Here is a 15,215-nt window from a genome sequence, read left to right as displayed (position 1 = left end):
ATGGGGCTCTTAATGATAGAGGAGTCAGGGGATATGGGAAGGCAGGGTACTGATTGGGGATGATCAGTCAAGATCACATATGAACGGCTGGATCGAAGGGCTGAATGTCCTCCTCCTGCACCTATTGTCTATGTTTATATGTAAAAGCTTTCCACTCCACATCACCGTCGACAACTTTCCTGCGACTCTCAGTCTGAGAAAAGAGGTCTCGACCATTCCTTTTGTCCAGAGATGCTGCCCGTCCCGCTGAGTTACAGCTGTCTGGCTCCCCTTATCTCAGTTTTAGGTTTTATCTCAGGTTTGCAGCCTCTGCAGCTGCTGTGCTTGTTTCCCTCCCCCCCCACCCCATGGTGCAGGAGCCGCTATAAGATCCTAAAGCGAGCAAGATAGTGTACTTGGTGAAAAAGACGTAGTACGGTCATGGGCAGATTCATCCAGGACAAGGTGTCACAGCTTATGGATAAGGGGGAAATCCTTTAAAACCGAGATGAGAAGAACTTTTTTCACACAGAGAGTGGTGAATCTCTGGAACTCTCTGCACAGAGGGTAGTCGAGGCCAGTTCATTGGCTATATTTAAGAGGGAGTTAGATGTGGCCCTTGTGGCTAAAGGGGATCAGGGGGTATGGAGAGAAGGCAGGTACGGGATACTGAGTTGGATGATCAGCCATGATCATATTGAATGGCGGTGTAGGCTCGAAGGGCCGAATGGCCCACTCCTGCACCTAATTTCTATGTTTCTATGGGTAATTTTCGGCCCCATTTCCGTAACCGGCTCCCGTCTCCGCACCAAAGATCCCGTAGGATAATAGTGCGGTGACGGAAGCCGGTTACAGAAACATTCTCGTAAAAATAAAAGTTATTTGGTAAAAATCTTCTCCTCATTTTTAGAATTTAAATTTATGAACACAAACGTTGATGACACTGCGAGTCGAGGCGAGTCGGGTTGACTCGGGTCAGGTTACGGAAATGGATGAAAGTTGCTGCTGCTGCTACATTGCATCCATCAGCACGAGTGGTCCATCTGTAGAGGAGCTTGGCTGGCAACCGTTGCTAGGGCGGGATGCGCGGCTCCGATTGGCGGAGGGCGCTGTCCGTCGGAGGGGCTCTGATTGGTTGGACGCAAGGAGGGGGTGGTACCTGGTCCTTTGTGACGTCGGCCCGGGGGTTGCCGGACCTGCTCCAATTGGTCGCTGGCGCTGCCCGTCAGTGGGAGGGAGGAGTCGGGACCTGGTCACGTGAGGCGGGGCCGGCGTGTCGACGGGGCGGAGCCACAGGTGAGAACAGCCGCCGCCGCCGCTCGGCCCAGCGCCCCTAGTCCTCCCAGTGCAGCGCCCCTAGTCCTCCCAGTGCAGCGCCCCTAGTCCTCCCGGTGCAGCGCCCCTAGTCCTCCCAGTGCAGCGCCTCTAGTCCTCCCAGTGCAGCGCCTCTAGTCCTCCCGGTGCAGCGCCCCTAGTCCTCCCGGTGCAGCGCCCCTAGTCCTCCCGGTGCAGCGCCCCTAGTCCTCCCAGTGCAGCGCCCCTAGTCCTCCCGGTGCAGCGCCTCTATTCCTCCCAGTGCAGCGCCCCTAGTCCTCCCAGTGCAGCGCCCCTAGTCCTCCCAGTGCAGCGCCCCTAGTCCTCCCAGTGCAGCGCCCCTAGTCCTCCCAGTGCAGCGCCCCTAGTCCTCCCAGTGCAGCGCCCCTAGTCCTCCCGGTGCAGCGCCCCTAGTCCTCCCGGTGCAGCGCCCCTAGTCCTCCCAGTGCAGCGCCCCTAGTCCTCCCAGTGCAGCGCCCCTAGTCCTCCCAGTGCAGCGCCCCTAGTCCTCCCAGTGCAGCGCCCCTAGTCCTCCCAGTGCAGCGCCCCTAGTCCTCCCGTGTGCAGCGCCCCTAGTCCTCCCAGTGCAGCGCCTCTAGTCCTCCCGGGGCAGCGCCCCTAGTCCTCCCAGTGCAGCGCCCCTAGTCCTCCCAGTGCAGCGCCTCTAGTCCTCCCAGTGCAGCGCCCCTAGTCCTCCCAGTGCAGCGCCCCTAGTCCTCCCGGTGCAGCGCCTCCTAGTCCTCCCAGTGCAGCGCCCCTAGTCCTCCCGGTGCAGCGCCCCTAGTCCTCCCTGCAGCGCCCCTAGTCCTCCCGGTGCAGCGCCCTCTGGCGTCGGGAGGCCGCGGTGCACTGTTCCTCGAACTCCTGCTGTAGCGCCTCCACAGACGCTGAGTTAGAAACAGAAACATAGGACATAGGTTCAGGAGGAGGCCATTCTGCCCTTCGAGCCAGCACTGCCATTCATTGTGATCATGGCTGACCGTCCCCAATCAATAACCCGTGCCTGCCTTCTCTCCATATCCCGTGACTCCACTAGCCCCTAGAGCTCTACTAACTCAAATCCGAGAATTATAACTACTTATAATTAACTACTGGGCACTGACTACACCGCCCAACACGGACTTCCATCTGTATATATGTATATATGTATGTAGCGCCGCAGAATTTGTGCACCTATTCCCCCCCCCCCCCCCCCCCCCATCTCCCTTCTGTTTTTTGTTTTTTCTGTTTCTTGATTTTTGTGCTAAATTGTATGTATGCACTGAGTACGAGCAGCTTTCAGTTTCACTGTACATGTATAGTGACAATAAATGGCATATCTATATCTATCTATCTATCTAAATCCATCCAGTGACTTGGCCTCCACTGTGGCAGGGAATTCCACAAATTCACAACACTGGGTGAAATTTTTTTTCCTCACCTCAGTCTTAAATGGCCTCCCTTTTATTCTAAGACAGTGGCCCCTGGTTCTGGACTCGCCCAACATTGGGAACATTTTTCCTGCATCTAGCTTGTCCAGTCCTTTTATAATTTTATATGTCTCTATAAGATCCCCCCTCGTCCTTCTAAACTCCAGTGAATACAAGCCTAGTCTTTTCAATCTTTCCTCATATGACAGTCCCGCCATCCCAGGGATCAATCTCGTGAACCTACGCTGCACTGCCACAATCACAAGGATGCCCTTCCTCAAATTAGGAGACCAATACTGGATGCAATACTCCAGATGTGGTCTCACCAGAGCCCTATACAACTGCAGATGAACCTCTCTATTCCTATACTGAAATCATCTTGTTATGAAGGCCAACATTCCATTAGCTTTCTTCATTGCGTGCTGTACCTGTAAGCCAACTTTCCGTGACCGGTGACAAGGACACTCCGGTCTTCCTGTACCTCCCCATTACCTAACCTAACCCCATTGAGTTAATAATCTGCCCCCTTGTTTTTGCCGCCAAAGTGGATAACCTCACATTTATCTATATTATACTGCATCTGCCATGCATCTGCCCACTCATTCAACCTGTCCAGGTCACCCTGCAACCTCCTAACATCCTCTTCACAATTCACACTGACACCCAGCTTTGTGTCATCCACAAACTTGCTAGTGTTGCTCCTAATTCCCTCTTCCAAATCATTAATATATATGGTAAACAGTTGCGGCCCCAACACTGAGCCTTGCGGCACTCGCCACTGCCTGCCATTCTGAAAAGGACCCGTTCACTCCTACTCTTTCCTTCCTCTCTGCCAACCAATTTTCTATCCACGTCAACACCCTACCCCCAATACCATGTGCTCTACTTTAGTCACCAGTCTCCCGTGCGAGACCTTATCAAAGGCTTTCTGAAAGTCTAGATACACTATGGAGCCACGGTTGTCTCCTGCTCCCCTTAGAATCTTTCTTCCTTTTTGGAATGAAATGATCCTGCGTCTTCCGGATTATGCCCAGAAATTCCTGCCATTACTGTTCCACCGTCATTCCTGCTAGGATCCCTTTCCAGTCTTGCTTGGCCAGCTCCCCTCTCATGCCTTCATAGTCCTCTTTGTTCAACTGCATCACTGACACTTCCGATTCAACCTTCTCCTTCTCAAATTGCAGATTGAAACTAATCATATTATGATCACTACCTTCAAGCAGTTCCTTTACCTCGAGTTCTTTTTATCAAATTTGATTCATTGGACAACACTAAATCCAGAATTGCCTTTCCTCTGGTCGGCTCCATTACAAGCTGATCTAAGAATCCATCTCGGAGGCATTCTACAAGCTCTCTTTCTTGGGGTCCTGAACCAACCTGATTTTCCCAGTCTACCTGCATATTGAAATCCCACATCACCACAGTGGCATTACCTTTGTTACATGCCAGTTTTAACTCCTGCTGCAACTTACACCCACCGGGCTACTATTTGGGGGTCTGTAAATAACACCAATTAGTGTCTTCTTGCCTTTACAATTCCTCAACTCAATCCACAGTGACTCTACCTCGTCAGTCCCAATGTTTTCCCTCGCAAGGGACTCCATTCAGAAGAGCTCCCCCCCCCCTGCACTCTGTGACCTTCCCATGATGCATGCTGCCTCCCATGTGACTCGGCACCAACCACCAGCTGGGCAGTGCCGGCAGTCCCCCTTGTTTTGGGGGTGACGTCAGGGCGCTTGTCGTGCCATCACGGCGCAGGGCAGCTGGCTGGGGGACTACGTGCGGCTCGACGCGGTGTCTGGAAACTCAGCGCACCCAGGTCGGTGTTCCCCCCCGGGGAAGTCTCACCCAAGGGGTCCTCATGCCACTTTAAGGATAAGGGTCTCCTCACCATCTCCCCCGAGATGAGAACCCCTTTTCCCCCCTAAGGAGAGTCCTCACCGCCTCATCCCTCAACACCTCCGCCACACCCCTTAGTTGAGGCCAGCCCCCCCCTATCATCCTCCTGCCCTCTGTGGCCCTTGTGGCTAAGGGATCAGAGGGTATGGAGAGAAGGTAGGTACGGGATACTGAGTTGGATGATCAGCCATGATCATATTGAATGGCGGTGCAGGCTCGAAGGGCCGAATGGCCTACTCCTGCACCTAATTTCTATGTTTCTATGTTAGTAATGTCCTGTTCACCAGCTTGTTGACCCTCTGTGTTCCCCACCTGCAGTGTTTAGGAGCCGTTGGTGTGGACAGAGAGACGGGGACGTGAGGGGCCATTGAGGGCGGCCATGGTGCCCGTGAGCCCCCCCCCCCCCCCATCTGCTCGGTGTGCGGGCTGAGCTTCAGTGGAGGACCACATGACGGGGCACAAGGAGAAGCGTTGTGAGTGTGACGTGTGTGGCAAGGCCTGGCAGAGCCCGAGCCAGCTGGAGATCCACCGGCGGGTGCACACGGGAGAACGCCCCTTTGACTACTCAGAGTGCGGCAAGATCTTCACCCGCTACGACAACCTGCTGCGGCACAACCGCGAGCACTCCGGCGGGAGGCCATTCGGCTGCTCCATCTGTGGCAAGAGCTTTGCCCAGTTGTCGGGGCTGTGGGAGCACCGGCGGGTGCACAGCAGCGAGCGGCCCTTCACCTGCTCCGACTGCGGCAAAGGCTTCAAGTCGTCGCCACACCTGAAGGTACACAGGCGTCTGCACACCGGGGAGCGGCCCTACACATGCAGTGACTGCGGCAAGGGCTTCACCCGCACCGACAAACTACTAGAGCACCAGCGCACCCACACCGGCGAGCGCCCCTACACACCTGCATGCAGTGCGGCAAGGGTTTCACCCACTCCGACAACCTGCTGCGGCACCTGCAGGTGCACTCCGGCGAGAGGCCCTTTGGCTGCTCCGACTGCGGCAAGAGGTTCAAGAGGGTGCAAGAGCTGAAGATCCACCGGCGTGTGCACACGGGCGAGAGGCCCTATGGCTGTTCCAGCTGCGGCAAAAGCTTTGCCCAGTTGTCGGGGCTACGACGGTACCGGCGGGTGCACAGCAGTGAGCGACCCTTCACCTGCTCTGACTGCAGCAAAAGCTTCAAGTCGAAGCCGAATCTGAAGGTACACGGGCGCCTGCACACTGGCGAGCGCCCCTACACCTGCAGCGATTGCGGCAAAAGCTTTACCCGCTCCAACCACCTGCTGGAGCACCAGCGCACCCACACCGGCGAGCGCCCCTTCACCTGTAACCAGTGTAGCAAGGGCTTCACCTGCTCCACCTATCTGCTGTCCCACCAGCGGGTGCACACCGGCGAACGTCCGGTCCCCAGCCCGGTGTGTGGAGAGCACTTTGCCATGGCCTCCCACGCCCTGTCTCACCAGCACGTGCAAACCAGAGGCCAGCCCTACGACTGCCCGTACTGTGGTGAGACGTTTGACAGCTCGCGGGGGTTGCGGCAGCACCGGCGGGCCCACGCCGGCGAGCAGCTGCTCCCACTGTGACAGAAGAGCACGGGGGCTGCGGGAGCACCAGCGGATACACAGACCGTGATGGAGAAGGTGAGGACAGACTCTACGATGGCTGTATAAAACTGGACCATCATTGCCTGTGGCAGATTGTGTTTCCTCAGCTGCCGCAGGAAGTACATCCTCTGTTGGGCCTTTTTGACTGTGGGGTCGATGGTGGCCTCCCATTGATCTATCCAACAATGATTCTACATTTTCCTTGAACTACATTCCCTTTGTCCTGTTTACACTCCTTACACTTCCTTTGTTGCAAATGGTATGTTGGCTTTCATAGCAAGAGGATTTGAGTATAGGAGCAGGGAGGTTCTACTGCAGTTGTACAGGGTCTTGGTGAGACCACACCTGGAGTATTGCGTGCAGTTTTGGTCTCCAAATCTGAGGAAGGACATTATTGCCATAGAGGGAGTGCAGAGAAGGTTCACCAGACTGATTCCTGGGATGTCAGGACTGTCTTATGAAGAAAGACTGGATAGACTTGGTTTATACTCTCTAGAATTTAGGAGATTGAGAGGGGATCTTATAGAAACGTACAAAATTCTTAAGGGGTTGGACAGGCTAGATGCAGGAAGATTGTTCCCGATGTTGGGGAAGTCCAGGACAAGGGGTCACAGCTTAAGGATAAGGGGGAAATCCTTTAGAACCGAGATGAGGAGAACTTTTTTCACACAGAGAGTGGTGAATCTCTGGAACTCTCTGCCACAGAGGGTAGTTGAGGCCAGTTCATTGGCTATATTTAAGAGGGAGTTAGATGTGGCCCTTGTGGCCAAGGGGATCAGAGGGTATGGAGAGAAGGCAGGTACGGGATACTGAGTTGGATGATCAGCCATGATCATATTGAATGGCGGTGCAGGCTCGAAGGGCCGAATGGCCTACTCCTGCACCTAATTTCTATGTTTCTATGTTTCTTGTTTTCTCTACACCTTCCATCAGATTGAAGAAGGGTATTGACCCGAAATGTCATGCATTCCTTCTGTCCACAGACGGGCCCGACCCGCTGAGAGACTCCAGCACTGTGTGACCTTCTTCCCATGATGCATGCTGCCCCCCCCATGTGACTCTGCGCAATGGCAGGGGGCGGGGCCAGCATCCCCTCTCGTATTGGCGGTGATGTCAGGGCGTCATTTGTGAGCACCATCCGTGCTGTGACTGACTATAGAAATTGAAAGGTGACGGCGGTTTATGGATGGGGTAAAACCAGTGCGTGCAAACTGTAAATCGAATATTACAAGACATTTTCCACGGAAACATAACTTTTGTTTTAACAGACTTGTGAATAGAATATGGGAGGAAACAGTGGTTGATTGGAGAAATCTGATCCTGCAGTGAGAACGGAGAGGTTGAGAAGGAGTTTCTTCCCAGAGGCAATTCGGACTGTAAACGCCTATCTCACCAGGGGCTAACTCTACAGAACGTTTTCCTTCTATTATTTATTTTGTAAAAGAATATGTGTGTTATGATTGTGTTTATAATTTGTTTGGTTGTTTTGTTGTTTGTCTTTTGCACAAAAGTCCGCGAGCATTGCCACTTTCATTTCACTGCACATCTCGTATGTGTATGTGACAAATAAACTTGACTTGACTTGACTTGACTTGACTTGACTTGACTAGAGGGAGGCCTGAGGAAAAGAAACAGGCGGTCCGGGAGGGAAAGATGCAGATAAGAAAGAGCATTGCCACGGTGATAAAAAAGACCAAAAGACACCTGGAAAAGGTAGGAGATCCCAGTGTTCCGCCGGGATCGCCAGCAGATGTGGTAACAAAAAAATAACGGAGATGACTAATGTCCGTAATTTTTTGGTGTCCCCTCAATATTGAGTATAGAAGTTGGGATGTAATGTTAAATTTGTACAAGGCATTGGTGAGACCAAATCTGGAGTATGGTGTACAATTTTGGCCGCCAAATTATAGGAAGGATGTCAACAAAATAGAGAGAGTACAGAGGAGATTTACTAGAATGTTGCCTGGGTTTCAACAACTAAGTTACAGAGATAGGTTGAATAAGTTAGGTCTTTATTCTCTGGAGCGCAGAAGGTTAAGGGGGGACCTGATAGAGGTCTTTAAAATGATGAGAGGGATAGACAGAGTTGATGTGGACAAGCTTTTCCCTTTGAGAATAGGGAAGATTCAAACAAGAGGACATGACTTCAGAATTAAGGGACAGAAGTTTAGTGGTAATATGAGGGGGAACTTCTTTACGCAGAGAGTGGTGGCGGTGTGGAATGAGCTCCCAGTGGAAGTGGTGGAGGCAGGTTCATTGGTATCATTTAAAAATAAATTGGATAGGCATATGGATGAGAAGGGAATGGAGGGTTATGGTACGAGTGCAGGCAGGTGGGACTAAGGGGAAAAAAATTTGTTCGGCATGGACTTGTAGGGCCGAGATGGCCTGTTTCCGTGCTGTAATTGTTATATGGTTATATGGTTATAATATATGTCTCGGAGGTAAGGTGGTACAGGCGGCTGTGATCAGGTTGTCTAAATCAATGGAAGAAGAACCCATGGCTGCAGTCAAGATAGGCGACTGCCATTGAGACCTTCTGGTCGATACAGGAGCCACTATGTCATCTGTGCCGCCCTCCGTGGACATCCCCGTCAGTCAATCAAATATTAATACTATTGGGGTTGCTGGTGTCCCCATGATAGAACCTTTATCAGAACACACTCGTATTAAGATGAATGGCAAGCCGTTTATTGATACTTTTATAATCTCTAGAAAGGCCCCACTCCCGTTACTGGGAAGACAGGCTCTGTGCAAACTGGGAGCAGTTTTACACTGCACTGCAGACGGCATGTATATGGAGTCAAGTCAAGTCAAGTCAAGTCAAGTTTATTTGTCACGTACACATACGAGATGTGCAGTGAAATGAAAGTGGCAATGCTCGCGGACTTTTGTGCAAAAGACAAACAACAAAACAACCAAACAAATTATAAACACAATCATAACACACATATTCTTTTACATAATAAATAATAGAAGGAAAAAACGTCCTGTAGAGTTAGTTCCTGGTGAGATAGGCGTTTACAGTCCGAATTGTCTCTGGGAAGAAACTCCTTCTCAACCTCTCCGTTCTCACTGCATGGCAACGGAGGCGTTTGCCTGACCGTAGCGGCTGGAACAGTCCGTTGCAGGGGTGGAAGAGATCTCTCATGATTTTGTTTGCTCTGGAGTTGCACCTCCTGTTGTATAGTTCCTGCAGTGGGGTGAGTGAAGTTCCCATAGTGCGTTCGGCCGAACGCACTACTCTCTGCAGAGCCTTCTTGTCCTTGGCAGAGTAATTCCCAAACCAGATGGTAATGTTCCCGGACAAGATGCTTTCCACCGCCGCTGCGTAGAAGCACTGGAGGATCCTCGGAGACACTTTGAATTTCCTCAATTGCCTGAGGTGGTAAAGGCGCTGCCTTGCCTTACTCACCAGTGCTGAGGCGTGTGATGACCATGTCATATCCTCAGAGATGTGGACTCCCTCAAATGCAGACACATCAATTGCTAAATTTAATCGAGTAGGAAGAGCAAGGACAAAAGATGCCCATGCAATATTGTTGGCAATTTAGTAGCAATCCGTGCAGTCAATTGGTTGATCAAATCCATTGTGCTCTGCAAAGAGTGCAGCATTCAGAAAGCCAGTATTTACAGTATCTTGTTGAAACCAGCCGAGAACATAAGCAAAAGCATTGCACTGCATACTCTATGCTCTGGAATATAGAAGGATGAGAGGATATCTTATTGAAACATATAAGATTATTAAGGGTTTGGACATAGCAAACAAGTGCACGGACACTGTATAAGTCAGCTTTAATCATCATTCATAGTGTCACAGTACAATATATGTTAGTTCCACTCGACCACTAGTGCGACTACGTAATATATGAAGTGAGTGTTAATATGAAGTGTTCAATAGGGTGGAGTTAGTGGTAGCACATTGCTCTGATTGGTTTATATACAATAACCAGTCTACATCCTTCCCCGTAGAGGAAAGAGTTGTTAGTCAGTTGTTAGAACACGTGAGGTTAAATATACTCGCCGTATCTGTCTGGCGGTCTACTAACCCGACCCAAGCGCGTGCAGACAAACCCCTCCCCCTCCGTTCTGGACGAGTGAGTAGGACTGGTAGGTGGAGAACTCGAGGATGAGAACGCAACCAGGGGACCTGGAGATGAACGGCAGGGCGAACATGCAGGACCAGAGGCGCTGGGGAGCGTTGGAGCCGAACGTCGCGGGGAATTCATACTGGGGTCAGGAAGTCTTGGATGGACAACAGCAGCAGTTGTCTTGAAAACCAATGGCGGGGCATGAGGACCGGGAGGAGCTGGTCTCGGCTCAGTCACGGGCAGAAGATGTTGGCGGCTGCGTCGGTACAGAACACCATCGACGTTGACAAGGTAGGAACAAGGTTCCTTGGATAGTCCCTCAACGAAACCCAGTCTGGTTTGTCCAACTGCAGGCGAACCGCTTGACCTTGCAGCAGCGGTTTCAGTAGTTTGCTGGACTTGCCATAGGAGCGCTTCTGGACATCATGTTTGTCCTGAATATGCTGCTGGACCGCAGCTGGTTTGAGCACCCGTGGGTTCAGCTGTTGCTGGGCAACAGGGAGCTGTGGCCTTGTCGTGCAAGACATCAGGCGCTAGGCGGGAGAGAGCTGAGGACACTATCCCTAGAGATGTTTCTAAGGTTTAACAGATCTAGGTAGACATTGGATTTGGCAAGATGTGAATGTTCCATCAGCTGCTTTGCGCTCCTGACAGCGCGCTCAGCGAGGCCGTTGGATTGAGGTATTTGGGGCAGCTGATGACATGTTGAAAGTTCCATTGAATCGCAAAGTGCTTAAAAGCTTGACTGGTGAATTGTCTTCCGTGGTCAGTTTGCAGTTTGACCGGTACACCAAATGCAGAAAAATGTGAATAGGAATCGACTAGTATTTGGTAGTGCTTGCCGTGCCTTTCGAAAATGTCCGCAGCGAGGGAGGTCCAGGGTAGTTCTGAATTTGGTGGCCTTGCACTGCACTGAATTTGGTGGCCTTGCACCCTGCTGAAAGTGATATGAAACTGCACTTGAATTTGGTGGCCTTGATTGATGGATCCTTGATGAATTTGAATTTGGTGGTCTTGCACTCTGCTTGAAATGGAATTTCAAGGGATAGCCATGAGTCTACTGCCAGCCCACCAGCTGTGAGTGAGGTGCCAGCAGATCGGGCTTGAGGGACTGAGCTGGCACCCCAAGAACCCATACCAGCGCTCCAGAAAGCCCCCCCACTGGCCACCAATATTGGAATTGGTGGAGAGGTGGAATATTGCGTCGGGGACCAGCCCTCCAGTGTGAACATGGGACCCAACGGGTCCCACTTAGTCTAGTATATTTTTATAATGGTATATATGTGTGTATATATTTATATAATGGTATATGGACACACTGACTTTTCTATTCATGCCTACTATATTGTGTTGTGCTGCAGCAAAGCAAGAATTTCATTGTCCTATCTGGGACACATGACAATAAACTCTTGAATCTTGAATCAGCGCCGCGCCCCGCCTCTTGGACGTACAGCGCCCTTCGCCAATCCGAGCCGCCTATCCCGCCCAAGCAACGGTTGCCATGGTGCGGACGGCCCCGCCCCCGCGGCTCCTACACCAAGTTGGGGGGGGGGGGGGGGGGGGGGGAAACAATCACAGCAGCTGCAGAGGCTGCAAACCTGAGATAAAACCTCAAGGGGGGCCAGACTACAAAATGCTGCAGTAACTCAGCGGGTCAGGCAGCATCTCTGGAGAGAAGGAATGGGCGACATTTCGAGGTCGAGACCCTTCCTCAGACTGAGAGTCGCAGGAGAGATGTAGATGGTGATGTGGAGTTAAAAGCTTTTACATAGAAACATAGATAATAGGAGTAGGAGGAGGCCATTCAGCCCTTCGAGCCAGCACAGCAATTCAATATGATCACGGCTGATCATCCACAAACAGTACCCCGTTCCTGCCTACTCCCCATATTCCCAGACTCCGCTATCTTTAAGATCTCTATCTAGCGCTCTCTTGAAAGTATCCAGAGAACCGGCGTCCTCCGCCCTCTGAGACAGAGAATTCCACAGACTAACAACTGCCTGTGTGAAAAAGTGTTTCCTCATCTGTGTTCTAAATGGCTTAATCCTTTTCTTGGAATGTATGCGGGATAGTTTTCTAAACCAACATGTAGAGGAACCAACGAGAGAGCAGGCTATTCTAGACTGGGTATTGAGTAATGAGGAAGGGTTAGTTAGCAGTCTTGTTGTGCGTGGCCCCTTGGGCAAGAGTGACCATAATATGGTTGAGTTCTTCATTAGGATGGAGAGACATTGTTAATTCAGAAACAAGGGTCCTGAACTTAAAGAAAGGTGACTTTGAGGATATGAGACGTGAATTGGCCAAGATTCACGTAAAGATTCTTAAAGGGTTGACGGTCGATATGCAATGGAAGGCATTTAGAAACTGCATGGATGAACTACAACAATTGTTCATGCCAGTTTGGCAAAATAATAAATAAGGGAAGGTAGTGCACCCGTGGATAACAAGGGAAATCAGGGATAGTATCAAAGCAAAAGATGAAGCGTACAAATTAGCCAGAAAAAGCAGCCTACCAGAGGACTGGGAGAAATTCAGAGTCCAGCAGAGGAGGACAAAAGGCTTAGTTAGGAAAGGGAAAATAGATTATGAAAGAAAACTGGTAGGGAACATAAAAACTGACTGCAAAAGTTTTTATAGATATGTGAAGAGGAAAAGATTAGTTAAAACAAATGTAGGTCCCTTGCAGTCAGAAACAGGCGAATTGATAATGGGGAACAATGACATGGCAGACCAATTGAATAACTACTTTGGTTCTGTCTTCACTAAAGAAGACATAAATAATCTGCCGGAAATAGCAAAGTCAGCATGGATTTACGAAAGGTAAATCATGTCTGACGAATCTTATAGAGTTTTTCGACGATGTAACTAGTAGAGTGGACATGGGAGAACCAGTGGATGTGTTATATCTGGACTTTCACAAGGCTTTCGACAAGGTCCCACATGAGAGATTAGTATACAAACTTAAAGCACACGGTATTGGGGGTTCAGTATTGATGTGGATAGAGAACAGGCTGGCAGACAGGAAGCAAAGAGTAGGAGTAAACTGGTCCTTTTCAGAATGGCAGGCAGTGACTAGTGGGGTGCCGCAAGACTCAGTGCTGGGACCCCAGCTATTTACAATATATATTAATGATCTGGATGAGTGAATTGAATGCAATATCTCCAAGTTTGCGGATGACACGAAGCTGGGGGGCAGTGTTAGCTGTGAGGAGGATGCTAGGAGGCTGCAAGGTGACTTGGATAGGTTGGGTGAGTGGGCAGATGCAGTATAATGTGCATAAATCTGAGGTTATCGACTTTGGTGGCAAAAACAGGAAAGTAGACTATTATCTGAATGGTGGCCGATTAGGAAAAGGGGAGATGCAACGAGACCTGGGTGTCATGGTACACCAGTCATTGAAAGTAGGAATGCAGGTGCATCAGGCAGTGAAGAAAGCAAATGGTATGTTAGCATTCATAGCAAAAGAATTTGAGTATAAGAGCAAGGAGGTTCTACTGCAGTTGTACAGGGTCTTGGTGAGACCACACCTGGAGTACTGCGTACAGTTTTAGTCTCCTAATCTGAGGAAAGCCATTCTTGCCATAGAGGGAGTACAGAGAAGGTTCACCAGACTGATTCCTGGGATGGCAGGACTTTCATATGAAGAAAGACTGCATAGACTCGGCTTGTACACGATAGAATTTAGAAGATTGAGGGGGGATCTTATAGAAACTTACAAAATTCTTAAGCGGTTGGACAGGCTAGATCCAGGAACATTATTCCCGATGTTGGGGAAGTCCAGAACTAGGGGTCACAGTTTAAGGACAGGAGGGAAGCCTTTTAGGACCGAGATGTGGTGAATCTGTGGAATTATCTGCCACAGAAGGTAGTTGAGGCCAGTTCATTGGCTATATTTAAGAGGGAGTTAAATGTGGCCCTTGTGGCTAAGGGGATCAGGGAGTATGGAGAGAAGGCAGGTACAGGATACTGAGCTGGATGATCAGCCATGATCATATTGAATGGCGGTGCAGGCTCGAAGGGCCGAATGGCCTACTCCTGCACCTAATTTCTATGTTTCTACATCTGCTATTAATAGCCTCAATCAAGAATGTTCATCCGATCCTTCTCCAGGACTATTTAAGAAGCATCTTAATCTTCAGGCAGAGTTTGATCTTATTTCTATCAGTAGTGCTGAGCGACTGTTGTTACAAACTCGTGGTACTTATTATGAACATGGTGATAAAGCAAATCGATTACTAGCACACCAATTAAAACGTCAGTTCACCTCGCGTCTTATACCTCAAATTAATAATGTTTCTAACACGACTGTTACGGATCCTGTGTAAATTAATGCCACATATAAATCATTTTATTCTTCCCTATACAAATCAGAATTCCCTGCTGATACTACCAAAATGGATCAGTTCCTGGCCAATCTTGAGAATCCTACCATTGATTCTGACTGTGCAAAATAATTTGATGCTCCACTTTCGCTTGAAGAACTAAGTTTTGCAATGACAGCAATGCAATCTAACAAAGCCCCAGGCCCTGATGGATTTCCAATAGAGTTTCTAAAGACATTTATTGATAAATTGGAACCTCTACTTTTAACCATATAACCATATAACAATTACAGCACGGAAACAGGCCATCTCGGCCCTACAAGTCCATGCCGAACAAATTTTTTCCCCCTTAGTCCCACCTGCCTGCACTCGTACCATAACCCTCCATTCCCTTCTCATCCATATGCCTATCCAATTTATTTTTAAATGATACCAATGAACCTGCCTCCACCACTTCCACTGGGAGCTCATTCCACACCGCCACCACTCTCTGCGTAAAGAAGTTCCCCCTCATATTACCCCTAAACTTCTGTCCCTTAATTCTGAAGTCATGTCCTCTTGTTTGAATCTTCCCTATTCTCAAAGGGAAAAGCTTGTCCAC

General features: G+C 49.9%; 1 pseudogene; it reads left to right on the top strand.

Moving 5' to 3' along the window:
• Positions 1 to 10,008, top strand: part of LOC129694961 (zinc finger protein 850-like) — a 49,991-nt pseudogene extending 39,983 nt beyond the window's left edge.
• The last annotated feature ends 5,207 nt before the right edge of the window (positions 10,009 to 15,215 follow it).

The sequence above is a fragment of the Leucoraja erinacea genome, unplaced genomic scaffold (assembly GCF_028641065.1).
Source record: "Leucoraja erinacea ecotype New England unplaced genomic scaffold, Leri_hhj_1 Leri_874S, whole genome shotgun sequence".
Lineage (NCBI taxonomy): Eukaryota > Metazoa > Chordata > Chondrichthyes > Rajiformes > Rajidae > Leucoraja > Leucoraja erinaceus.
The sequence above is the reverse complement of the archived record's forward strand: the minus strand, read 5'-3'. Positions and strand labels throughout refer to the sequence as shown.